This window comes from Centruroides vittatus, unplaced genomic scaffold (assembly GCF_030686945.1).
Source record: "Centruroides vittatus isolate TY-2023 unplaced genomic scaffold, ASM3068694v2 contig_563, whole genome shotgun sequence".
Classification (NCBI taxonomy): Eukaryota; Metazoa; Arthropoda; class Arachnida; order Scorpiones; family Buthidae; genus Centruroides; species Centruroides vittatus.
Genome location: NW_027122334.1, coordinates 154,648 through 181,891, shown reverse-complemented (window position 1 = coordinate 181,891; position 27,244 = coordinate 154,648). Strand labels below are relative to the sequence as shown.

Below are 27,244 nucleotides of genomic sequence, written 5' to 3'. Positions count from 1 at the left end.
ACTACCACATAGTTGTATATACATTTTACAAAAGCATATCTTTATAATAATTTTTTTTTAATTTAATGAAGAATAGCTTTCGTCAAAAAGATCGGTTGGTTTCAAGGAATATGACAATGCAACATATCGATGCCAGGGATATCTCCCGGGACGACTTTCTATGGGAAACTGATCCTATTTAGATGTGTTACACTCGTGAAGGAAACCCGGAAAACTATATGTGGCAAGCTCATTAATGAACCTACGATCTACTTACTACCGGTGTTCGGTGGTTTCATCCACTCGGCCACTGGCGGGGCCTCTTTTTCATCAAAACGAAAAACATAAATAAGATTGAGTTTATTGTATTGACCTAAGATATCTTGATTATTCCCTCAGATAATATTGATTTATTTAGTGACCCACTTATGTATATAATTATTATCGGAATGTATAAGGAAAAATGCTCTGATAATAAGATAAATATTGACTAACGATGTATTAAAAAAGATTTTTGTCTTATTATTTTAGATATGCCTTGCGCTAAAAAGAAAATATTTCATAATTTTATTATAGTTTATATATAAAAATTAACGTAATGTATTAAATAAATCCATTATATACTTTTTATTTTATTAAATATTATAGCCTTTCTACTCGATGTTACAGATTTAATATAATAAAAAGACTGCATTGAATTTTAAGAATTGGTACACGTATCATCTCGCACGCTAGTACAGATTGATCTATAAATAAAAAATTATAAGCCCGGAATTTCATGACAGAGTCTGTTCAATGACCAGATTTAAAAAGCTTTACTTTAATGAAATGAATCTATTTAACAGAATTTTTAAAATTTATAATACGTATGAATTAAATTCATTAAAGCAGACATTTCATTGAAAAAATAATCATTTAATAAGATTTAAAATTGGCAATATAATGTAGATAAATATATTTATCTAAACTCAAATTTGCTTATCATCGCATTAAATGGATATTTATTCGTAGCGTTACAAACAGCTTTTGAAAAGATTTCCGAACAAGCTAAAAAATTTATAGAACACGTGATATTTGAGATTTCACTTCCACAAGGAAAAAACCCGCTTCTAAATGCGAGGCGCCATCGAACTTATAAAGCGCGTCAGTTTGCTTCGGAACTTGCGTCCCCAGAAAAAACTATCGACAAACAGTATCTAGAAGACTTCTTTGTTACAAGATTAATTGTTAGTATCTGTTTGAGTTCGCTCAAAAAAAGACTCAATTTAATTGATGTCAAAAAGAAATTTTCACCGATAATCATCAAACTGATTATCGGTGAATTGCATAATTTGTATTTTTCATTTAATGGAATACTTTCTTCTTTCGTGCAATATTACATTAGATTTATATAAAAAAAAACACTTTGCATGTAACTTTCCTTACAGGAATTTTTTCTGAGTTTGTTTCTTTATTTTTGATCGTTAATGTATTGTTATAATTATATATCGTAAATGTATCGTTTGATCGTTATAATTATTTCTAAATATTAAAGCGTTTTATGCAACGTAATAATTTTATTATATAAAGACTGAATGATTAACAGTTACTATCATTAGCCATAATATTGAAAGAGAATTTATTATATGATATTGCAATTTATGCAATTTTAGTTATCTGTGTGAGTGTAACTGAAAATTAAGAAACAGAGATCGGCATTCTGGCATTCTTCTAAAAAAAGAAAGAAAATAGAGATTCTTATAACATTAGACAAGGAAATTTTAAAAATTTTAATTGTTCAAATTTAATCATTTTAAAATAATAACAGAACAATTTTGCAACATTTATTGAATATATTTATAAATAAACCGATTAAGGAAATCCAAAAACAGAAGAAAAAGGCCTTGAAGTATCACAAACATCAAAAATATTCCATAATAAAAATTCAAATTGCACATTTTTGGCATATTTTAATTTAAATGTACTTAAAAATACAGAAATTCATTTCTGGCTCATTTAAATTCAATCCGTTTTTTAAATAAATTAAATATATATAAATAAAATTCAATAACAATACAAATCCATTTGATATTTGCAGAGAGAAGAAAATATACAATTTAAATATGTAAGAGAAATTTATATTTATACAATACAGTATTATTTATAGTATATTTTAATTAAAATGTGATTAAATTACGATACAAATATTGCATAACCTGTGATTTTATATTATTAGTTTTTAAATAAAAATTTTTTCAAATTGGCTTGATATGGAAACTTTGAAATTCAGAGTAAGTTTTTTAGAACCGATATTTTTTATTGACTTCAACTATAACTTTAAGCGCATTCATACTATGTTTTTCAATGTAATGTAAATCAGCAATTACAATAAGTTGAAAAATGTATATTTAGTTGAAAAAGGTAAATATCAATATTTTCTAATAATTATATTTGTTTATGTGTAAGTAATAACTATTTACATTCAAATTAAAAATTTATGGTTATTTTATCCTATTGTTATACTTTAACTTCAACAATATTAATATTATCTCGAATTCAAGGTTTAGTAGTATCATATTTTCGGAAAATATTGAAATTTCCGAAAATGCGATACTCTTAAACTTTATGAAAATTATTAAATAATCTAATTATAAATTTACTATAAATTATAATATCAAAACCAAAGACTTAGATTTGAAGTTATAAAAGTGTCTTAGAATTTTTGGAATTTTACAGATTGGAAAACCAAAACGTTAATTTAATATAAATATTGAATTTAATTTTATTTAGGATACTGTAGTTGAATAAATTAGGTTCAATTTGAATTTTGTTTTCGTGATACGATTTAATTATCGATCTACATCAGTTACTACAGATACAATTATCTTGTTTTTATAAGGCTGATAACGAAATCTAAACGTGAATAGAATTTAATTTATATATAATCTGATAAATGGCGTGCGATAATAAAACAGTGAAGTAAGTATTTCCCGTAATTTACTTTCAAAATGACAATTTTACAATAAGCTATTTAAAAGTAAAAGAAGATAAAAGCATTCTTTCGGAATGTTTTACAGAATAAATGGATTTCTTTAAAGTTACTTATTATTCCTTCAAGCTTTTTTTTTAAATTGCTCTTAAAAGACAATTAAAAAGAGTACTAAGAGGGCCTCTTTTAGCAAGCCCATAATAAGTTCGGCCAAGCCTACAATACGACGGCGAGATGAGAGACAGGACATATTAACTCCGAAAACTTCCCGAGTAGTTTTCGACTCGTCCGAATTCGATCCCGGGTCCCCCAGAGCGGTAGGCTGCCACCTCGACCGCTCGGCAATTCCTTCAGCTAGATTCGTTTCCACTACAATTCCTGAAGACAGAAATTGATTACTTATACGTCTCGAATATTACTGTTTTCATGCCGCTTTTCTCGGCCATTAGAAGTACGCCAGAATGAACAATTTTAATGAAATGTCTGCAATAATAGATTACACACAAACAAGATAGGAAATAAATGGGTCTTAATGATGTCGATAATTTAACAACATAAATATAGATTAAAATCACATCTATTAGCTAGTCTACTACTCAAGAAATCTTATATCATGCATTACTATTCAATGAAAAATTATGTAAAATAATTAGTTTTTGTCGAAGTAATGTAAAACTTAACATATTTAAAATAAATTATTTTATACAATCATGCTTTGAAAGCATTAAACTTAAAAATTTATTTGTTTTTAAAAATCTTTCAGTATGAGATGAAGTTGCTTATCAACGTTAGTTGCTTATCATCTCATACTGAAAGATTTTGTATAACGTCTAAAAGATTTTATATGAATGGTTGGTAGAAACTCAAAATCCTAAAATTTAATTATCAACTGCAAAGTTAAAAAAATTATTTTATTCATAAGCAATTTGTTTCGCAATGAACAATGTAAACCGGAAAGAAGTAATTTTATGCGAAAAATAATTTAAAAGACCAGAATAAAAATTTTTAAATTTTTGTATAGTTCGTGCAAAAAAAAAGTATATCTAATTTTTCTCTTTGTTATTTTGAAACAATGATTGATAAATCGATAGCCAATAAAGGAAAGAAACGTAATAGTAACTTCTATTCTTATAACTGATATGAAAAATGCATGTTCGTATAAGTTTTTCACCGCAATCATCATAAAAAAATAATTTAAATACCACTGAATGGACAGACATTTAGTCAGATCGCAAAAAACTATATAGACAAATCTATAAAATGTTTGACAAAGTACTGCATTTACTGACATTTTTGGTCTATATTCTGAGTGATTGTCTGTGATATTCGGTAATATATGAATAGATCATACGTTTTGAGCACACTTTTAAAAATGAAAATAAATATATATCACTAAGCTCTACAAAACCTTTTTCTTTAATATAACTAAGTATATTATCGATACACTTATATATCTTTTAATGTGATTATTAAGTCTTTACAATTAAAGTATTTAAAGGGAACATGCGAGAAAAACACTAGAATTTCGTTTTTTTAACGAGAATCGATCGAGATTCTTGTAGAAGTTTATTCCTTTATGCTAGATCTTCTATTCTTATTTTTAATACATTTCTGACTTTTTATATTGTGCTGATGTGTTGCTCAACTAATTTCCGTATATCGGAAAATGTATATTTTTGAACAACGAGATAGAAAATTTTCGATAATACCTGAATGCCGAAAAAACGAAACTATTTCCTATTGTTTACTCTAGATTTATATTCTCTGAAGATTACACTGTCTTTTTCTTTTTCTTTTTTGAAATTGGAATAAAAATACAAAAAAATCGTGCCGTTTATCTTGGGTTTTCTGTATTGAAACATTCCCCTTTGATTTATATTGTTTCATAGTAAACTGAATGTAGCCTATAGGTTTTCTTTTAAAGCTATTTCTCGTATTTAGAAATTTATAAAGGTTTGCTTAGACAATTGAAATTTTATAGCAATAGAAATTTTGAGAATGTTTAAAATACTAACTTAAAATATATATAAAGCATTCAATTCTACAATTTGAAATATAGTTTTATAAGGTTTTTTTAAATCAAAAATGTCCTTTTTAAACTTGTCAACGTAAACAAAATTTTAATATTCATTTAAATCCAAAAAACAACAAATACATTCTTACATAATTTTTTCGAACAACGGAAAATAATGTCAAAATATTTTATAAATTATAATAATTTCGCGAATTATCTTTAATTTTTTTCCTCGTTTGTCAGTGATGTTAATTTATAAAAGCTTTCGGAGATATTTTTGATATTATTTCATACGTTAAATTTTAGACAGATTTTCTGTTTACAAATTTGACGGTCGGATGGCCCAGGTTGTTAAGGTGCAACATATCGCTGTAGGGCACTGATCGAATCCGTACAGTCAAAACACCCCAGGAACTCGTGAACGATCTGTCTCTATTATGTAGGGTCCCATCCCTTACCAACCGGTCCCCATTGCGGGCCTGTCCGAACCCATGACAGGTATGGGAAAAAAGGCATTCTTAGGACAGTAAAAAATTTTTCAACGATTATTCTCTTATTGTGTGCTTACAAGAGTCATTCTACTCCTGGATTTAAGTCTCCCGTACAAAGTTATGTAATGGATGAGCTACTCAATTGTGTATGGGCATCTGGTTCAACTGTTCGATGAACAATACACATTTTGTTATAATTTACATATTTTAATGACAATTTTAATATAAAAATGCGAATTATAACGAAATATTTATTGCTCATAGAATAGTTGTGAGAGGTGACTGTCCTCATGTGAGCCGCTCATCCACTACATAACTTTGTATGTGAGACTCTCTCCGAAAGTAGAGTGACTCTTGTGAGCACGCAAGAAGAAAGACTCATAGTTGAAAAACTTTGTACCGACCTCTGATTAACTGTATCAACTCATTATCTAACTCTTCTTTTACAAAATTAATTTACTTGTATACATTATCTGAAGAGCATCATAATTAACTAATTTTATATTTATAAAAAATTTTTAATTGAGATTTGAAATCGTAATCTTCACTAGTTTAAACACATTGATTCCGAAAATGCCATTACTGTTTCCACAATACATACAGTTTTCAAGTTACTATATACTCCATCACATACGTATAACATGAGAAGCTAATACAGGCTAGAAATGAAAGTAAAGCATTGAAGAATTCATAAATAATATCTAATAATAATTTATCAACTCAGATTGTCTTCTAGCATTAGCCAGTTACTTTGCACATTAGTAGATAATAGAGCAAGAGTGAGCTCGCGTATACTTTTGTGAAATATTTAATTTTCCTATTACTGAGAAATATAAATCACACGAGAAATATAACCACAAGATGTTTTCAATAGTTTAGAGGTTTGTCGTCGTTGTTTGACTGCAGTAAATTCACAATATACGTAACGAAATGTATCTGGAGAATTGACGCAAGTACACCATTGTCGTTTTATTACAGATGATATGTATAACAGCCTATGTTGTTTTCTTCGGCTTGAACTAGAAGCAATCATTGATATGCAAACTCTCCTTACTTATAGCTCAAACCTCTGCGAAATTAACGGTCCTGTTGCAATCTTGGCAGTTGGAAAAGTCCTCAGCAGCACTGATCAACAGTGACAAAAGGATATGTTACGCAGACATTTGATAGTCAATAACTCGAACTTCAAACGGGATAGGCAATTTCCGATTTCTGAACCTTATTCAGTATATCCAGTTTAGTAAAATTCGCACTCAGCATGTCTGTTACGAAAATCATGTAGACTATTGTAATCTACTAACGCATCAGAACTTTATTCCACAATGCTTTTATTACAAATTTTCCATATAATTTTTCTTTCCAAATCAGCCATAGTCGTCTGTATAATTAAACATTGATTCACTTACCACAAATTTAATAATAAACAAACACTCGTACCATATAAAAAACTTAAAACTTTACAAATGGAGTCTCATATTCAAAAAACTTTAAATTGTATTTAGTGTTTATGTCTGTACTTTTAATTTTGATAATTATATTAACTGATTAAACTTTATAAAGTTAAACTAAATGATGAGAAACGAATATTTAAAATATGACTTATATTAGTGATAAAACTCAAATATTTTTACTATTTACAGAACATCAACTGGTTAATGTAATTTAAGAAAAGGTTCTAAAAAGGAAATCGATTCATTTATTTCCAATATTGGTTTAAGCTGAATAGTTCCACAAATAGAAGCGTGAATCGATGCATAAAGACTGAATAGTGTCAATCACCGGCTGGAACTATAAAGTTAAAATTATTCTATGATATTTTTAGAAAGAATTTAGTTAACTGTTTCTCTTATAGAATTCCAAACAACCGAAGAGAGACGACACATTATAATTTTATCATTTTAATCATCAAAAGCATAAAATCATTGTAATATTCCAATACAATGCTTTCAACACAAAATTTGTTTACTTTCTAGATACACTACTATAATGTAATTATGTATTTTGAGAAATTTAAATAAATATGCAGTATTCTAAAAATATTAGTATTTAATATGTAGTATAGCAAACATATTAAAGAATTCATTTGATACATTTATTGATAATGATGTATTATGTAGCTTTAAAAAGTTTTATTCTTAGATAATTTTTCGATAATTTCTTTATTATTTTTATAATCAATGTTATGAATAAAATATTTTATATATTCCTACATTTATATACAAATTAATTCAAATCAAATAAATTATATCTTCTTAATTAACATTTGAGCTTAGCATAACGATTTGATTTTACTGCGCTAACATTATTTACTTATACATTAAACTTAATGTTAAACTTGTACGTTAACTTTCCATTCTTATCTGGTTATTCAAAAGGCAGAAATGTAATTTATATATATAAGCTGATGTGCCAGAAAAACAAGAGATAGCGGAGTAATAACGAGTATTTCGACCTAATAATACTACACGACTACACGACTTGGCATAAAGTCGATGAAGTGATGGAACCGGTGGGTGGGTATAGTGGGCCAAATCATTGAGACCGATCTGCATAGTGCCCTAAAAGTATACGATCGGGTTCAAATCCTACGAGCGAGATGGTCAAGATTGAACCAGGAAGTAATAGGAATGTCCCAGTAACCAGTCCCGTGTTACGCGTGTACGACGTGGAGTAGCATTGGTTTACTGAAACAACATATCTCCATAAGAAACAGTCATATTATAAAAGGCAAAAATACGTTGTACCGGTAATGGGAACCTGTTAGCACAGACTGTAAATAGTTGTCCAAGTGAGCTCCAACAGAATGTACCCCACATTATCACAGACATATCATTAGTCTCTACGATTCCTTGCTGGCATTTGTACAAGAATTTCATGGCTTCATGTGGTTCCCTAGCCATTCTCAATGCTTTCCCGACAGACAATTTCTCAATAACACATTTTTCTCTACAATACCCTACTTTTCTACCCAATTTCCCTACTATGGTATTTAGATCATTTTTCTGACTGGGATAATTTTTCAAGAGAGATTTTCATTATTAATAAATTGCTTATAATGTATAATATTAAATAATAATTAAATTTTTATACATGTACAGCAGTAAATTTTTATATCTTTCTAACATTGCACACCTGCAGGACAAAAGTTTAGTTTACTTTTGACTTGAAGATGTGCATATCAAACAACTACCACAGTTCTGAAAAGGGAAAATACCGGAAGATCATTTATTGAAAACTTTTATAGCATGCAGAACGTATTTCATTATGATAATTAAGACTACGACCGACCACATGTAAATTATGTAAAAGACAAAAGAATGTCCCCTTAGATAATAACATAAAATAAATTAGCCTCAAATAAAAAGTCAAACCCCAATGTGTTTTAGATAAGTTCCTGGTGTAAATAAAGAAAAGTGAAGAAGCCGTTTTGAATAATCTACGTTTGTGATTTCAGTGAACTTTAAAGTGCTGGATTATTATTTTTTAAATATGATTACTTCATTATGTATACTACAAGCTACAAGCGCCACAAATTTTATTAAAAATAAAACACATTATGTTTTCAGTAGGCCGTAACATTAAATTTTTGCTTGAGATAAAAATTGTTAAAAGGATCCCTACGTCCATTCTATTTTCATTTTTATTTTTAAAAACAAATATCCAAAGAATTATTACAAATATTACGCAGAACGGTTAAAAATTTTCGTTTTATCGATACATTGTAAAGACTCCAAAAGCTTTCTTTGGACCCCTAAATACTATCTAACTGTGCTTAATGATAGTTACTGGACAGCAGTGACGACTGGTGTCCAGGCGCTATTCTTTCTATACTGAACAAAATGTACTACTGTTTATTAGAACAAAACAGTAACGAACGACAAATTTGCTGAAAATGTAAAAAATCGAGAAATATCCAATTCAGGAAAATGACTATCATGAAATAATTGGGAAAACGTACCAAACGCATACACTGATTGCTAGCTATGGAACTCCATGGAATTAAGTGTCCCGTTTAATCAACAGTCCGCTGGCAAATGAGTCGACAAGCATCAGCGTTAAAATGAAACGTAACTTGCCTCAATGCTGTCCGCCGTTTGGTGGTTACAAGCCTGGGATGCGCTTCGTTGGTGGTTCCGATCTGAGACCACCTGTCTGTGTCCCATAAAATTAGCATTTATGAAATGACACAAAGCTGTAAAACACAAAAGAGACGAAGTTCTGTATAAAGAAAGACATTAGAAAAACAACGAGAAAGACGGTCTATTAATTAATTTAATCGAATATTACTTTTGCAAATTTTATTTTTATTTTGGATGTTTTTTTTCGCATTAATAGATTTGTTGCGATGCACAAAATGCATGAAATGTCATACATTTTGTGCATCGCTGACTTAACATATTTCATAAAATTAATTTCATAGTCTATGAAATAAATATGAAATTTGGAAATTTTCGTGTATGTTTAGGTATTTTTCTAATAAATGAAACTGAAAGAAAAATTAATTATAAATAGGTGGTATTATTATTATAATTAAAAATTACAAATAGATTATACAATGTGTATCTGAAGAAAAGGTAAATACTTCGGAAGATGATTCTTCATAACATGTAATATAAAAGTCCCCAAGAGCCGTGTCCAAAAATGAACGATTTCAGTGAAAAATAGACAAACATCAGTAGACGTACCGATAACCTTTCCACAGATCCTTCACTGTAGAACACGTCAAATGTTACTCCCTACACACAACTACAGTTGTGTGTAGTAGGTGAACACCTGAATGCAACCCTGATACTGGTCATTGAATAAGACGGCTGGCCCAATTCCGTGGCCACCTAGATCTTCGAAACACTGAGCTGGACTACTGTAAACGCGGCTGGATGAAAAATGAAGCGTATCGAAATAAAGCAATTCCTGTGATCTTATTATCCGGTTTAAAATGCTGCCACAGTTGTCAAAGAGGATAGTCGGATTGATGGGTTGTGGTCACGCAACCACATGAGCGATCTGTCAAAAACGGATGCCTTTCGGAATGACTTTATACAGGAGACCGGTCCCTATTTAGATGTTAAACACTAGCAGAAAACCTAAAAATCTTCCCGTGACTAGCCTGCTGTACTTAATAATAAATAATACCTGTATTTGATAATAAAATAAAAATAAAAAATATTCATCAATCACACGGTTTATTATATGCATTCCTTTGGATATTCGGATATAGTGTTTTCAGTATATATCATTCAATTTACAACCAGACAAATTCATACTAAAATGATCGTACTCGAGCATTATTAACTTAACGTTGTATTCACCAACATTTCAAATAGAGAGTTTCGTAATTGGAGATTTCGAGCAGGTACGTGGTTTCAAAGCTTACAAGTTAACAGGCAATGGATTACAATGATAAAAGGAACTGTACTAATTTCGAGACTTAACTGTTATTAGAATTATAGTAGACCATGTCATAAGTGGACTCGCCGCATGCGGTTTCAGGTTTACGCTATTTATAATTCGGAAATAAATAAATATATATATATCAATGAAAATTCTTAATTGCGCTCTAAATTCTTCACATTTTTAAGATGATGAAGCCTCACAGCATATCGTTCAGTCACGCTCATTCTCGTTCTGAGAGCGTTACTGTTATTCATTTCTTTGTTTTGCGGTAAACACTGAGACTCGCATCCATCTTTGTCCAACGACTCCAAAACGCAAGGATAATGATGTTGGTAGTTCTGATAAGCCAAAGAAAACCATTAAACTGCCTACTTAAAACTCCATCTAAAGTAGATGGGAAAATTAAAATTTTAGATTTAGTGAAAAAAGAAAAGATCTGCTTCCGAAATTTTTAAAAGTTATTTTTATGATTTATGTTATTATGCTGTTTATTGTTACTACAGAGTTTGTTTGCATTACTTATATTAAAAAATGTGCATAGGTATGTTATTATAAGAAATACTTAATAATTAACAGGGGTCGCAATTTTACGCGAATTTCCGCTTTTGCGAGAGACCTTGATCGGTATCGGACTTGTATCGTGTCCTCACTGTAGTTGCAATAAATAAAAATATATTACAAAAAAAATCAAATGCAGTAAAAGGTATAGAGTCGGAATATAACAGTCATACGAAAATTGTAACGCCATGAAATGTAAGCAATTGTTTTATTACAAAAACTTAAAAACTAAAACAAATAAAGATTAAGGGAAAGAAACGATAAAAAATTTTTAAACTGGAGATCAGGTGACGATGCAATCATTTACGATGTAACTGCTTATTTTCAATTTTGTGCAAGGGCTTAAAAGCATTATTAAAATCGAATATGTCCAAGTTGTTTTAGGAATAATGCAAACTGCGCATGTGTTAATCCGTAATTCGAAAATTACAGATTAATCGATTTAAATCTAGAATTAATGCACGGCGAAAACAGATTTTAACTAAACTTGCGATTTAAATCTTACACTAGATTTAACTCGAGATGGTGAATACAGTCGTTAGAGCAGTGTTTCCTAGCCTTTATCAGCTAACGACTTTGCCCTAACAATCCATTTACTATCGCAACTCTCATTATTAAAACTCTAAATACAAGAGTCTCTTTCTTTTTTTAGGAAAACGTCAAACAATGGAGGGGCGAATCAAATAAAATATTTAAAAGTTTTTAAAATAAGAAAAAAATAATCGACGAGACTATAAAGTATAACACTTAAGCAACATACAGAAAATAGGGTCGAGCACAAATTCAATTTCAAACTAAAACGAGCAATTATTTATTGTGACATCGTCACAAGGCAGAGCTGCAATGTTTTGTCATAATTTTAATAACTTTTTAATTTAAAATATATCATCTCTTCATCTCAAATTAATAATGTTTGCCTCTGTACATAATGCTTTTCCGTTAGCAACAGAATCGTGTCGGTCATCTATCTAACTCCTATCAGGAGAACATTTTTGAATTAAAATAACAAATTCCAGTTTGCATCCGAAGTTCGTATATAGTTAATCGAGGTTTGCTGCTCCCAAAGTTTCCAAATCTGTTCTCGAATTTTAATTATTTAATTTCGTTTTCGACATTAAGAAAAGACAGCGAACAGACGAACGATAGTAAAACTTTATAAATCTACAATTTTTCAAATTGCAGTCGAATGAAAAACTATTTTTAGAGAACATTAATAGTTTCGGTAAAAGATGGATATTAAATTCCTTCAACGATGCAGCCAAAGATTTATCTCAAGTAAATTCTGCACAGTAGTTCGTCGATTGTCCGAAAAATCGATTAAGCGAAACAGACTTTAGAGAGAACTAATTCCAGAAATTACGAAGATTTTACATAATAACGATTCGACAATCGTTATTACTTAAAATAACGATTGTCTGTAGACCCGCTATTCAGCTATCTCGTTATCAACACTAAAAAAAAAAAACAAAAAAAAAAAAACAGGTAAAATAAGTAACTTCTTTCAAAAAGATTGTAATAAGTAATTTTATGTGAGTACCGTATTTTATTTAATATTAGCTTTACTATTATGTATTTTTATTTTGAATTCGAAGTTTCATTATTAAAAAAAGGTCTAGTCTTCATTGCAATATACATATTGCAATGAAGACTAGACCTTTTTGTAATAATTAGAAAATTTTTTTCGTTATTTCTTATCACTTGTTTTAACCTTTTTCTTTTACTGTTGTAAGCCTACTCTACTAGAATTAAAATCAATATTTTTACTTTAACTTTCTATTCTTTCCCTAAGAAGTGCGATCAGTTATCCGAAATCGTCTCTTCCTGATTATTTGGGATAATCGATGTTCTAATATATTGGCAAAAATCAATGAAGTTTTCTACCAATAAGACTCTTCATTTGAAGCGAACATTCGAGGACGTAAAGAAGATTAATTTTGTTTGTCGATTTCGGATATTAACACTTTAATTGATTCAATTAAAGCGTTAATTTCGTTTGTCATATCATATTTGTGTGAAGTGACTTTTTCCATAAATGTTCTGATTAAAACGAAGTTTTAAGAAAATATTTTTTAACGATTTCAAATTTATAGCTTCGAATCACGCATAACAAAATTAATTTAAACGAATAAATACAGATTTGACATTAATCTCCTTAGATCTATTATTATAGGTTCTTTCTTTTTAATTGTATTTTCTGTTCAGTTTATGAAATTAGGAAAAGTTCATTAAGTCTAAGACTTAGTGAACTTTTCCTATATTAAAAAACAACTTCCCTGAAATATATTCGTGATACCCTACGTGAGTCGGCTGGAAACCACTAGATTATACAGGTATCCCAAGGATAAAACCGATTTAATAAAATCCTGGTTTCCTTAAATGACGAAGTGTTGATTACGCAAGCTTCAAATAAAACTAAGTTTTCAGTTTCTTTGACTAACCTAATTTTATTTTGTTTGATTTGTCCTTTTCTCCAAAACGAAGATTACAATGATTTACTTAGTGAGTTGGCCGATTTTACATAGAACGCCCCGTAGTATATAAATACGAGTATGTGAAAGATTATTCATGAGTTTTCTGAAAATGTGTAAGAATCTGAATACAGTGGTACCTCTTCGAATGTTAAATTCGACAAAAATTCGCTTCGTAGTTCGAACAACGCTTCAAAGTTCGATCTGAGCGCTTAGTGAAAAAATGCACTGGAAGAGTAAACTTTTTTTTAACTATTATAAAATGGCAAAAAGCTTAATTTTCAGGAGTAGAAATGGGTTATAAAAAATTGTAAACTCTTATATCGAGTAAAATCCTTATTAATTCTGACCCTATTGGAGATACCACCTTTATCTACCCACCTCTTGGCTTTTAATTGTTAAAATTTCACAGTATCAATCTTCCTCATACACAAACTCTGCAAAATTTCAGAAATTTTCGACAAAAAGTACAGGATTTATTAAGCTTCAAAGAGGGTGAACAAAATCGTGTCACACACACTGACATCCGTAGATACAGGGAAAAAATCTTGGGGTTATTTTTTGACCGATTACCATACTTTCCCTCTGTTATACACAACAGTCAGAAAAGTAAAAATTGTGTAATAAATTTTTTATTCCTCTATTTTTCCTTTAAAAATTCTATGACATTAAAGTTAACTTATTGAATACGACACTGCTTAAATAAGAACACTAGAATAATATATATTAATTAAATGATTTAACGTATACTGGTAATTACTGATTATTTTTCTTAATAATATTCTAAATAAAATTTATCCCGATGAAATTATATTTCACATTTGTAGCTTTTTACAACTATAGAATGGTATCGTTTAAAAAAGTAATATTTGACAAAATTTCATTGATTCGTCATAATTAAGACTGTGTTTTAAAACAGCAATTTTTTTACACAATAGAATATTCCCAAAACCAAAAATTACGTAATGAACTCAAACGATACCAAGACTTCTGCATTCATGGAAACTGAGACGGAATTTTTGGTTTCTAGAAGAAGCATTTTGTAGAAAATTTTATTGTTTGCTTGTTCTATTTGAAATTCATGCGAATTTACCACTATACTAAGTCGTCTTGAAATCTCTTACAGCAGGGAATCTCGAGTTTTCTCACATGGAAAGTGCAAGAATTCTTACATTAAGAAATGTCATTTTACTTAGTTCAGTGATGAATTATATAAAATTGTAACAAAAAGTAAGTATTTGAGATATGGAAATTACCTCTGAGATAACATAAAACGTTCTCATATAACGAAAACTTATTTTTATTGCTTCTGAATACGTTGCGTGATTTGCACGGATAAATAATTTTCATAAAATGTTTCATATTCTTTGTGACAACTTTTAGGTAATTAATTCAACTCTCATAAGAGAATCATTTATTTTTCTCCACAACGTTTTGCAACATTTCTAATTTTAAAAATTCTCCTGTACAGATATCGAAATATTTAATTTTTAATTATGACAAAACTGTAAATATTATTATTTTTTATTTACTGAAATTGATCATCTACTGATGATCAAATGTCAGTAAATAAAAAATAATAATATTTAAATAAAATAAATATTGCATTTATTAATTATCTAAATGTATTATTCATACTTCATAATTATTGTATTTTATAACAATGAATACCTTAAGTTCTAGATGCGATACATAATTACAATATATTCTAACATTAATTGCAATATATATAACTGTATATAACTTAAACATACAGTAAAACTTGTCCGAAACGAAACCTTAATAAATCGGAAACCTTCCAAATCGGAAAATACTGTATTTTGGTTTTCGTACGAGTCCGGTTTACACAGGTTTCACTGTATATAAAAATGCATTTCTGAAACTCGGAATCTCAAAAACAGTTTATTTCTCTTTCTTTAAACTTTTATAAAATATAAATGTAAATAACAATTATACAATATCCTGTATGTTATCATATATGTCATATACGATTAAATCATATTAAAGTTTATTTTAGTAAAGAAAATTTTGTTAGGTGACTGAAGGAAAAATATTTTCTTTTAATTCAATATAAAGCTAATGTTGATATATAAAAAGTTAGTCATAAAAAACCAAAAATATAACGCGCTTTGAGAAGCTGTAAGAAATATAATTTAAACAATAATAATTTGTGACAGATTTTAGACAGATATGAAAAATAGTATTCACAACGAAGTAAAAAGAATTTAGACAGAAAAGCAAAGCATGAAGACACCAGATGGTTTAATATAACTGTATGAAAACAAATATAAAAGTAAGAATTCAGAGAAAGATATCTTATTGATTAAAAATGAATCATTAAAGCATTTACTGGCAAGACTAGCAGGTAAGCCCGGCGTTGCCCGGACAAAAAATAAGAACAAACATTAAGATTATTAGATTATTTCATACTTCTAACCCTTCTATTATATTACATCATAGTATTTGGTTTATATAATTATAAAAGCTATCGCACCGAGTGACAAATCTAACACCTTTAAAAAATTTTTTAAACTGTGTACAATAAAGGAATAAAGAGTTTGGTCATTTTAGTCTATCATTGTGACGCTTATCGCGATACTCGGATGGTACAAAATGGCACAGTTTTATTGGTCAAGTAGATAGCATTTTTTCTAAAGTTAGCTCTAACAAATTGTTTCATTCACAGCCGAATATCAAATGGTAATCTGCCAACGAATCAAATTTTGCGAAAAACGGCCTAAATATTTGAACTCAGCCCCTTCGAAAACCACTTAAATCATATTTTATGCTCGCCGGTAACCTTGTATTATGTAACTTCCTATTCGAATGCCACCATACCATTGGATCCGATAAGAAGAAAGGAGCGTCGTAGAAGGGGGATGAAGTAAATTCGACCAAAAGTAGTAGTTGACTTCCTCCTGGGAGAGAGGATGATCAACGACTACTAATTAATACTGGTCTACTATTAATACTTGAAAAGTAATCCGTGTTAGATAGGTTGTGATGGCCCCGCACGTGATCGAAGTTGTTAATCTTAACGTCCGAAGGATTTGATATAAGAATAAATTAAAAAATCTTTTTAAAATGCGAGAATTGTTGCTTTTATGTGATCCCGTGAAACTGATGAAATCAGGTTACAAAAAGTAAAGCTCAGCAAAAAACACGTAAGTAAAGGAAAGTTTTGAAAGTTGTGGCGTAAGCATACTGGAAGCAATTTGACAGTAAGACGCAACATGTGAATAAAGTGTACATTACACAAACTACAACTACAGGAAATTTTGAATGAAGCAATGTCGCCATGATAATAAATAAGATAAGAAAGAAGAGGACTTCGAGAGAAGAGCACGGAAAGGACTTCGAGCTCTACTTTGCGACTTAAAATCGTTTCACGTATATTAATTTGGCTGAACGTTAGGACATCTTTCAGCAGTATCAGTACGAAGTTTGGGGCAATGGTTTATGACAGTAAGAAAAGATGAAATCAGGGGAGGGGCGGAATGTCCAGGTTTCGTGGTAGTTAAGTATGTCCTCGTAAATATCACGTTTATAGAAAAATTATTAGAATTAGTTTAGTTTATTTGGTTACGGCTACGCGACACGTGAGCGATCTGTCAAGGAGGATGCGTTCCAGGAAGACTTTTATGTAAAGCTGGCCCCTATTTAGTGATACGAATGTGAAGAAAATCCAGAAAACTGCACGTGGCCAGTCCGTTGGCAATGTGCGAACCCACGACTGACTACCGGCGTTCGGTGGTTTTATAGACTCGATTATTGGAAAGTACTTATTGGGCCGTAATTTGAAAAAAAAAATTGTAGACCTATACACATAAATTTCCACGTTCCCAAGTTCCTTAATCTCGAGAACGGAGTTAGAGAACATGGAGATCAGGTGTGCGTCTGCCTCGAGGCTTGTGTATCGGTAGCAAGGAATCATACAGTAGGTTTTTTAATTTTGTTAATTATATCAAAATCTAATACGTATTCTGAGTAAATGAATGTTTAATTTTTTACAAAGTATATAATTATCAAATAAACTAATAAACCACTCAACAAAATTTTATTTGAAGTGAAGGGGGCGATGCTACGTAACGGTTTTATTGAAGGGGTCGACGATTTGTTAGAGGTTGAAAAACACTGGTCTAGATTAACTATATACGAATTTCCGGTTTTCACCGAAAATCATGATATTTCAATTCAAAAATTTTCCCCTGAACGAAATTAGATACATAACCGGCACGATTTTATTGCTAACAGGAAAAGTATGATGTACAGGATCAAAACACTATTCCACGCAGGTAAGTGGTATGTTCTACCTGTTGCAGTAATGGTGCGTCTATTTCGCGTTATATCATTGTCGCAGTAATTAAGTAAATATAATATATATTTTAAAAAAAATTATATCCTTTTTTGTAAGAATTATATATATTATTTTCTTAAATTTTGTCAATAGATAACGCTACATGTAAAGCCAGCAAATGAATGTAGACAGAAATTAGTTGATATATATAAATCCAATCAATATTTTGGGGTGAGATGTACTATACGACATTAGAAGTATGTGAAAACATAACTGTGTCGTTTCGTAGCAATTGGCCTTTCGACCAATTGCTCCGAAAGCGTGCATAGCGAACAAACAAACAAACATCTCATATATATATATATATATATAGCATTTACTGAATCACCGAATCAATTTTTAGAAATTTTATTTATATTTTAACATCTGTGGTGTCTTAAGGATATTTTCAAACAATGTATTTCCAAATAGAATTCCTATTGTTCTCTGCTATCTAAATCGTTTAATAACTGAAAGAAATACCATTAAAGTTCCATCATTAAACACCATTTGTTTTCATTCTTTGAAGACAAAGCCATGTTCTTACCAAGATCTGGATGAAAAAACTTATCTAATGCAAAATCTTACAAGTATATTTTTCAAGAGAAAGTTTGTAATTTATTTTACTATTGATATTTTAACAATAAATTCATTTCGGACTGTGTAACGCCAGTTAATTCCTGTGTGTGTCTCCTATGCAAATACTAAACGAATTAGCAAATTTAATCAACGTTAGACGTATTATATTTGAAATTAACGCATGTTAATATAATTTTAAAGTAATACACATTTTAAATTTCACCATTTTCTCTGTTATAGTAAATTAAACATAAGTTACGTTAAATATTTTAATGGTTTTTGTTGCTTCTTTTATTTATTTATTTTTTGTTGTTGTTATTGAATAAAATTTGGGTTTTGGTTTTAAGCTTGCTTAATTAAAGATAAGATTAAAAAATTTAACTTATTGATTTCATGGCGATTTTCCTTTATTGTGAGTATTACCTTTACTATTGCAAATTCGACGTTTATTTGCATAATATTTGGGGAAAATATTGACAGGTGTCTTTAAACGTTATCAAATTCGATTTCGAAAACTGAAGTAAAATGACAGAGTTCGGAAGTCACGTGAACAAACATACTATATCAATAAAGGATTATAGACATGATTAAAAGTGTTCAATAGAATCCAGATTCTTATGTGGGAATAGTCACTTAATTGAGATTCAATTAGACTTTGTATATATAATTGTTTGCTGAGAATAAATAGGGTATCATTTTATTAACATTCGACAAAACTACTTTTAAAAGTAATTATATACTTCCATAACAAGAAAACGTTACGTATTTCATCGAAATCTCTTTAAAAAGATTTATATCAAGATAAGAGCTAATGTTTTTTAATTCACTCATTTACAAGAATTATTTTTTCAAATCTAATTTTTAATACAGTTATCTTTGGATAGAATTAAATAATTAGCATATTTAAGTAGCACCACAGATCGGAATCATAAAATACTTGTGTGATTTTCTTGGCAAGTGGACTTCCAAATTCATTTCATGAAATATCGTTAAATTCGAATTAATATATTATAGATATTTAACAGATCTTAGTTTTAGTCCAACCTGTGCAATTAGGCAAACAGCTACTGTCCTATCTGTCCAAGTATTCCTTAACCTTTATGGTTTATTGTAATGTTTTACTTCGTTCCAAATCAATACTAAGAAGTCTCAGGGACTTCTATAAATATATCCAAGTTTTTCTTTGATCTTTTTATCTTTCTTTTGCCGTTTATTGGTGTATATTTAATCGTAGTTTTGGAAGTCGGCAACCTTTAGCTTTAAAATATATATTACTGTATAGTTTTTTCATTCTAATAAATAGTAATAATATCATCATCATCGATAAACATCGGTGCTCAGTAATTATATCTTGAATTCTCGTAGACTTACTCTTTTTAAAATTTCTTCGTTTCTAATACGGTCCGAATATCAAATACCTACTATTTGTTTTAAATAAATGTCTTGGTGAAAATATTTAATTTTTGTATTAGTTTGTCTTCATGTATCATGTTTCAAATTCTTATAATGCAATTGGAATGATAATGGATTTAGAGTTTAGTTTTAGTGTCAATGTTGACTGTCTTTAACAATAAATTTGCATTCGTTAAAAGAAAAGTACATTGATACGAAGTTGACCAATGTACAGTACGACTCCAAATGAGCGTCATCAGTATTGGATACCGACATTGTGAAAGTGTCAAATTTTATTGGCTGCCCTTCAACAGTTATTGACAGATGCATTTGGCAGCTAATCTGCATAATTTTAATATTCTCGTTACTAACTTTTAGTAACTTATTTTTCCTACAACTTGTTCCAGTTTGGTCAATATATTTAACAAATTTTTACAAGCAGATATCATTTAAATACAAATATCACATAAATTTGGCTTATGCAATATTTATAATTTTTGTGACCTGTAACAGCGTTTCCTAAACTGGAATATGCACAGTCCCAGAGGGGCCGCGAAACGTTTAAAAATATCTATAATATTCGTTTATTTTTTTAAAAAATATGTTGATAGAATCATTATGAGTTTCGTTATAGAATGTTACTTTTAATATGATTACAAGTACTACATAGGTACAGAATGCGTTCAATCCCATCTCTACTTCACGTTTAAAGTTCTGCGCGTATGAATTTCTGTGTGTAGCAAATTGATACTAAATAAAGTCATTATTATATATCTATATAAAAATAATAAAGGTTAGTTGAATTACCCATAAAACTTTAGATTTTCTTTTCAAAATACTAGTGTTTACATATATAAAGAATCACAAAATACGATCCGCAAAACATACGTAGCCTACATCGGAGACAGCAAGCATATTTAAAAAAATTTTTATTGTTTAAAAAAATTATAGATGTTAGTAATTTGAAATGCTGATCAATAACTTTAATATATGTGAAATTTATGAACTCTAAATTTCATCAACAGAAAATATTTATGATATGTTGCAGATATTTTTTATTAATAGCAGCGTAATCATGTTTATTCTTATCGACAATAAATATGATTTCTACTGACGGCAACGATAATCACATTCTCTTAAAAAATTTTTCCATGACTTAGACATATTAATTATTTATATTTATGTTTATACTGTTAATTCTATCGAAATTTTCTTATACTTCATTCCTTGATATAATTTACGAAAACACAACAATTGTAATATGTAAATTTATGAATAATGTTTTATATCAATATAATTTGTATCAATAATTTATTATTGAATTAAAAAAGTAAATAACGGTAAAAGGGCAAATAAGTAATAATCTTGTTTCAACATTTCTTAGCTTACAATAATTCAGAATGATAGTTTTTAGATTTCCAATTTAAATTTAAAATGATTTATTATAATAAAATATATCGCACATTAATATTTTATACACATTTTAAAAAATCTGTTTTTCAATTCAAACGTTTGTGTGTGTCTTCCTTTCATTTGTACATTAATTGATATTTATATTAATATATAACAATTTCTGCTATAATGTAATTTTTTATATCGAAATTTTAACAAATTTTTCTTGAAAGTAAATCGAATAAATTAATTCGACATTTATTTGATTATGAAAGCAAACTAATTTTTAAATTAAACAAAACAATATTAGAATGAATATACATATGTACAGTATATAACTATTAATCTATTTATATTTTGCACTTTGATTTTTTTTTTTTTTTTGATAAAATACAGAATATCTATTATCTAAAGTAATTAAACTCTGCACTGTTATCTTGATGAAAATTATAAGCTATTTAAGCTTACAGTTTATTCTTTAAATATTATACCTAGTCAAATGATGATCTGTATTTCAAAGAAATCGTTCATAAAAATAATTAAAATTGTTTTGATAGATTTATTGTTTTAAAATAGATACATATTCTCTAAATACTGCAGATTTTGATTATTAATTTTTTACTAAATATCCAATATTTAGAAGAAAACAAAAATAATTGAACTCAGTTATAATATATTCATTCTATTCATCTCTATGTAATATTAAAAAAAAATTTTAAATATTTAAAATTAATAGTAATATTAAAACGATATAAAATATTTTCAAAACAGTAATATTTTTACAAATATCAAAAATTCTTCAAAATTCTGAATAAATTTGTATCATAAATAAATAAACATGTAACTAAGAAAGATTTGATAATTTTTTCAAATTAAATTTTTAAAAATTCATAGGTAGATTCAAAAAATACATATATTTTTTATGAACTTTTTATGAAGTTTTTAAATAGTGTTTCTCCAGTTTCAAACAAAAAATTAGGACAAGCTTTCTTCAACTAATATAACAACGTTCGATTTTATTATTCTGTTCAGTGACGAGACGGATCCAGAACTTCCCAGAGGGGGGGAGCTAATTCAAAGATTTAAAATATTTGAATAATTATAAGTTCCTTTTATTAATATGTGCAAGGTGATTGTATTCCGATAAACTATATTATAAACTATATAAAAATAACGATTGAAAGTTCGAACAAGTTCGTTTAATTTTTTTATGGGGAAGGCCCTATAGACCTCTCCTTTGATCCACCACTGATTCTATTTATTATTTTGCCATTTTTAATTTATACCGAAAGTAAATTTGTTGCTCTAATTGATATAAATTAAGTATAAAGTATTGTTTAAACTCATGTTAATTAACTATTAAGTTTTTGATGATTATTTTCAGCTATTCGTACTGTTCTTTTAATATTTAATAATACTGTTACTTAGTCATTCAAATTTTACAAAATTTTTAAACTTATCGTATTAATTTTCATTTTTCAGTTGAATTATATATAATTAATAAATTATTCTAAAAACTACAAAAACAAAATTAAAATTGTTAAACAAGAAAAACAGAAATAATTTTAAATGAAAAGTCACATTTTAGTCTTAAATTTTCTAATAAGTTTAGCAAGTTTTAAATATTAATATAGTAATAAAATATATTTAATATTCGATATTTATTATTTCTATTAAATATAAATATGAAATATCTGCATTTTATGGTTATAATTTAAAACTTTTGTAAATTCTATCAAATAATTTTTCATTAAAAATTTAAATATTTTAAAATTACATAGATCATTTATATAAATTTCGATTTATCTTCTTTTCATTTTTGATTTTCGCTGCCCTGCAGTATTAAGAGGGTCTTTTACTCAAGCTCATCGTAAATTCGGCCAGACCCACAACGAAACGGCCAAATGGTAGAGGACGAAGTTCAACATTCCGTCAATGTATTTTAAAAATATCTGAGCCCAAAGGAGATTCGAGCTGGAGCCTCCCAAAGTAACAATTAATGTTTTTGTCACCTTCGTCATTAGGTCGCTCGACATATCTTTATTTAACAAATTTAACCTTGAACATATACTTATTTTATAAATTTTCACTCACGTTTAGTAAATTGAAGTTCTACAGAAAATATTTTTTGCAATTTTTATTAACGTAAAAAAGCAATTAAATACAATATACCTATTAGTTGCATAATGTAAAATAATTTAGCGCATTGACTTTACTAAAGTCAACGCCTTAAACTATTAATTAAAGTCAATGCCTTAATACTAAAATTAATAAGTAGTCAAAAATTAATTTATGAATTAATTGAAATTTTCGGAAATGGAAAACTTACTTTTTAAATATTAGAATTTACAATTCAGTTTAAGAAATTTTGTCTTATACACTGAAAATATTGATTACAGCTTAACTGAAGTGGTCAAATATAAATTTTTCTTACTAATACTTTTTACAATTTACTGTTTTATTGCCGGATGTTTTAAATAATTCGTTTATATAATAACAGAAATAAAAAAGTTGCATCGAAACAATCTTATATTTCACATTTGATACTATGAATGAAAATCCTGTAAAATGAAATTAGTTATAATTTAATGATCTCATTTATTGAAAAATTTAAAAAATCAAAATTATTTCATTAATGCTTAATTTTTTTGTTTTTAACTTTTACTTTAAAAATCTAAATTTACAAATAAAAGTGTTTGTTGTACAATTATTTATTAAGTTATTTATTTGTTCTACAGTTTAATTATAAAGTTCATTTAAAATTTATTAAAATATCAATTTTATAGATGATTTTTACCACTATTTTATAAATTCGATATCTCACATAAAAATAATCAATTATCTTCCAATTATTTATAAAATTAAATTGAAATATTATTCTTCGTTATTAATAAATATCATTAACGAGATAAGAATGGTACAGTTTATGACTATGAAAGGATCAATATTGAATTTCTGTAGTGGAATTAAAATAAATTCAATTCCACTAAATAATAATTATTCCAATTATTATTGTAAGCCTATTTAAAGATTAAGATATATCTATTATTTATATCGAATAAATTCTAATTTGTTAACATTTCGGTGATTTTTAATATTCTTGAATATTTTACATTTACTAGACGATGAAAGCTAAAATGTTTATATATATATTTGAAGAAACTAATATATGTTACGATTTATAACTCCAATGCATTTTACGCATTGCCGACAATTTTTGAAGGAAAAAAAAATTATTCAAGCGCATCGAAATAAGAATGCTTTTTATTTAGGAAACTTAAATGTTATATTAGTCTTTTACACTTTATTTTTACACTATATGGATTCTACTTCGGGTTATATTGATACAACAGATAATACTTTATTAATTATAAATTCAAATATTAATTATAAGTTTTACCGATTACCGATTCTTAAAATCAGAAGTACTAATTTCATTTATAGTCTTATTTTTTATTAAAAAAATCGATATTATTAAAGATTTCTTCTTATATTCGTTATGAATATCGAACAACTGATGTAAATTACTGATGAGATTATCTTTTTTAAAATTCTGACTTTCTACAGAAATTATTTTTACACACAAAATATAAAATTTTCTGTAAAATTTGTTTAAAATATATAATTTTATGTATTATTACGTCAAAATTAATTTTATAATTCTTAATTAAACAATTATCAAAATAATTCTATTATAAAATTAAATGGTACAGATTTTGAGTGAAAAAAAATTAAAGAAAATAAACAAATGATGCAATTTCTAAAAATTTTTTTATATTAAATGTAATAAGATTTAATACTTGATATATTAAAAAGAATTAAAATTTTCTTTCAATTTTATTTCTCAATATTAAATTCAATATTAATATCAACGTATTTATAATTAACGTTTAACCAAATATAATACTATTTGGTTAAACATTAGTATATGATAAATGGCATATAAGATCTAATAATAAAACTGATATCAAATTCAATTAAGACTTCGAAAAAAACTGCACAACAGTCACAAAATACTTGGAAAAATTTCCAGGTTTCAAGTAATGCTATAAAATCGCTTCATAAAATTTGTGGAAATTTTAAGTAAAATTTCATAATTACTTAATAAATGAAGTTTATTGTTTATCGAGACAGATAATGAGAAAACATGATAATATATATTTTAAATTAAATTTACCAGTTGAGTACATTTCTAATTTTAAAATCTTCTGCAAATCTTAAATAAATCTACCATTATAATTGATAATTACAACATTTACAATTTTATAATATAATTCACTCGATTTAATAAATAAATTATCTTAAAATTGTTTGTAAAATTCCTTTTAGCTTTTAATTCAATAACATGATTTTTTTTAACCATTTATTTTTAAATAGAGAAATGTTAGCGTGTTGTCATGGTAACTATACAACAACGAGCTCAAACCCTTTTATTATCATGTAAAGATTTCTTTTATTCCGAACACGAATATGAACCTTTTTCTTATTCATCGCAATTAATTAATTTGAATGCAATTTTTCACTAGTGTTGAATACCAAATCGGTAAATACAGGCATTTCGAATGCATCGATTTTTTTTAAATTTATAAAGATATATTTATTAATATATCGAATATAAAGGAAAAATTTGTTTCAGTCTTTGGATAAAAGGTCGACGTATCCCACATCAATTGATGGCGTGCACGATGTACTGTACACTTTACACGTTGATATGAACCTGAAACACGAACTTTTATCTAAAATGTTATAGTCAACAGACACGATAAATTTTTAAAAAAAAGAAAAACAGAAAAAAGAAACCCGATAACGGCATTAAGCCTTCATCTTCAATTGTAATAATTAAAAATTTAAGATAATGTCTACCATTTGTACGAATTTTCGAGGAGTTACAATTGTTTACGTCACAATTGTTTACGTCACGTGACTAGGGAATAAGTTTAGTGGGATCAAGTACACGACGAAAGACAATCCTGTAAATTCTATTATTATTATTGTAGTTTATAGTAATTATATTTATTAGAAATATGCAGAAATTCGACATTTTAAAATATTAATCGATTTTTACGTTACTTAACGATACCATCTGTCTATTTAGATATGTTAAATTGTATCAAATATTCTGTTTAATTAAAGCCAACGAAATGCACTTACCTTAAAGAAGTAAATCTTTTTAGATTATTAGACCAATTTAAAATGATATATTTCCAACGTTTTTAAGTTATTATAACGATTTCCTAAGCTCGTTAGTTTCAATTGTTATTCTGGGACGGTAGAACGATGTCGTCTGCCGCCGTGCCGGATGGCAGACGATGCTTTAACTCGTGCGCATGCTCAAAAATCAAAATTCCAGATCTCGTTTTTATTGAGGTTTCATTGCGAGATTTCAACAAGAATCCATTTTTATCGAGTGTTTATTAATTTTCGAAAAGAATAATATATTCGATTTTATTTTTATTATTATTATTTTTTTAATTTATTGATGTATTAATTAAAAATACAAAAATAATTTTATTAAAATAAAATATATAAACATGTTCGACCTAATTTATTATTAAGTGTAAATAGTAACATTTTTTGAAATCTGCGTATATAATGCTGTATATAAAGTTACTTGCCGTATATTAAAATTGAATTACTGTATACAATGAAATATAGAAAAAAAAAGCTGTAGAT

General features: G+C 27.8%; 1 long non-coding RNA gene across 1 annotated transcript in view; it reads right to left on the bottom strand.

The window, feature by feature from the left end:
* LOC136978898 (uncharacterized) overlaps window positions 1-26,988 on the bottom strand; it is a 78,514-nt gene extending 51,526 nt beyond the window's left edge. The window contains exon 1 of the long non-coding RNA XR_010881303.1: window positions 26,723-26,988. This is a non-coding gene — a long non-coding RNA (uncharacterized lncRNA). The remainder of the gene's footprint in view (window positions 1-26,722) is intronic.
* Between the last annotated feature and the right edge of the window lie 256 nt (window positions 26,989-27,244).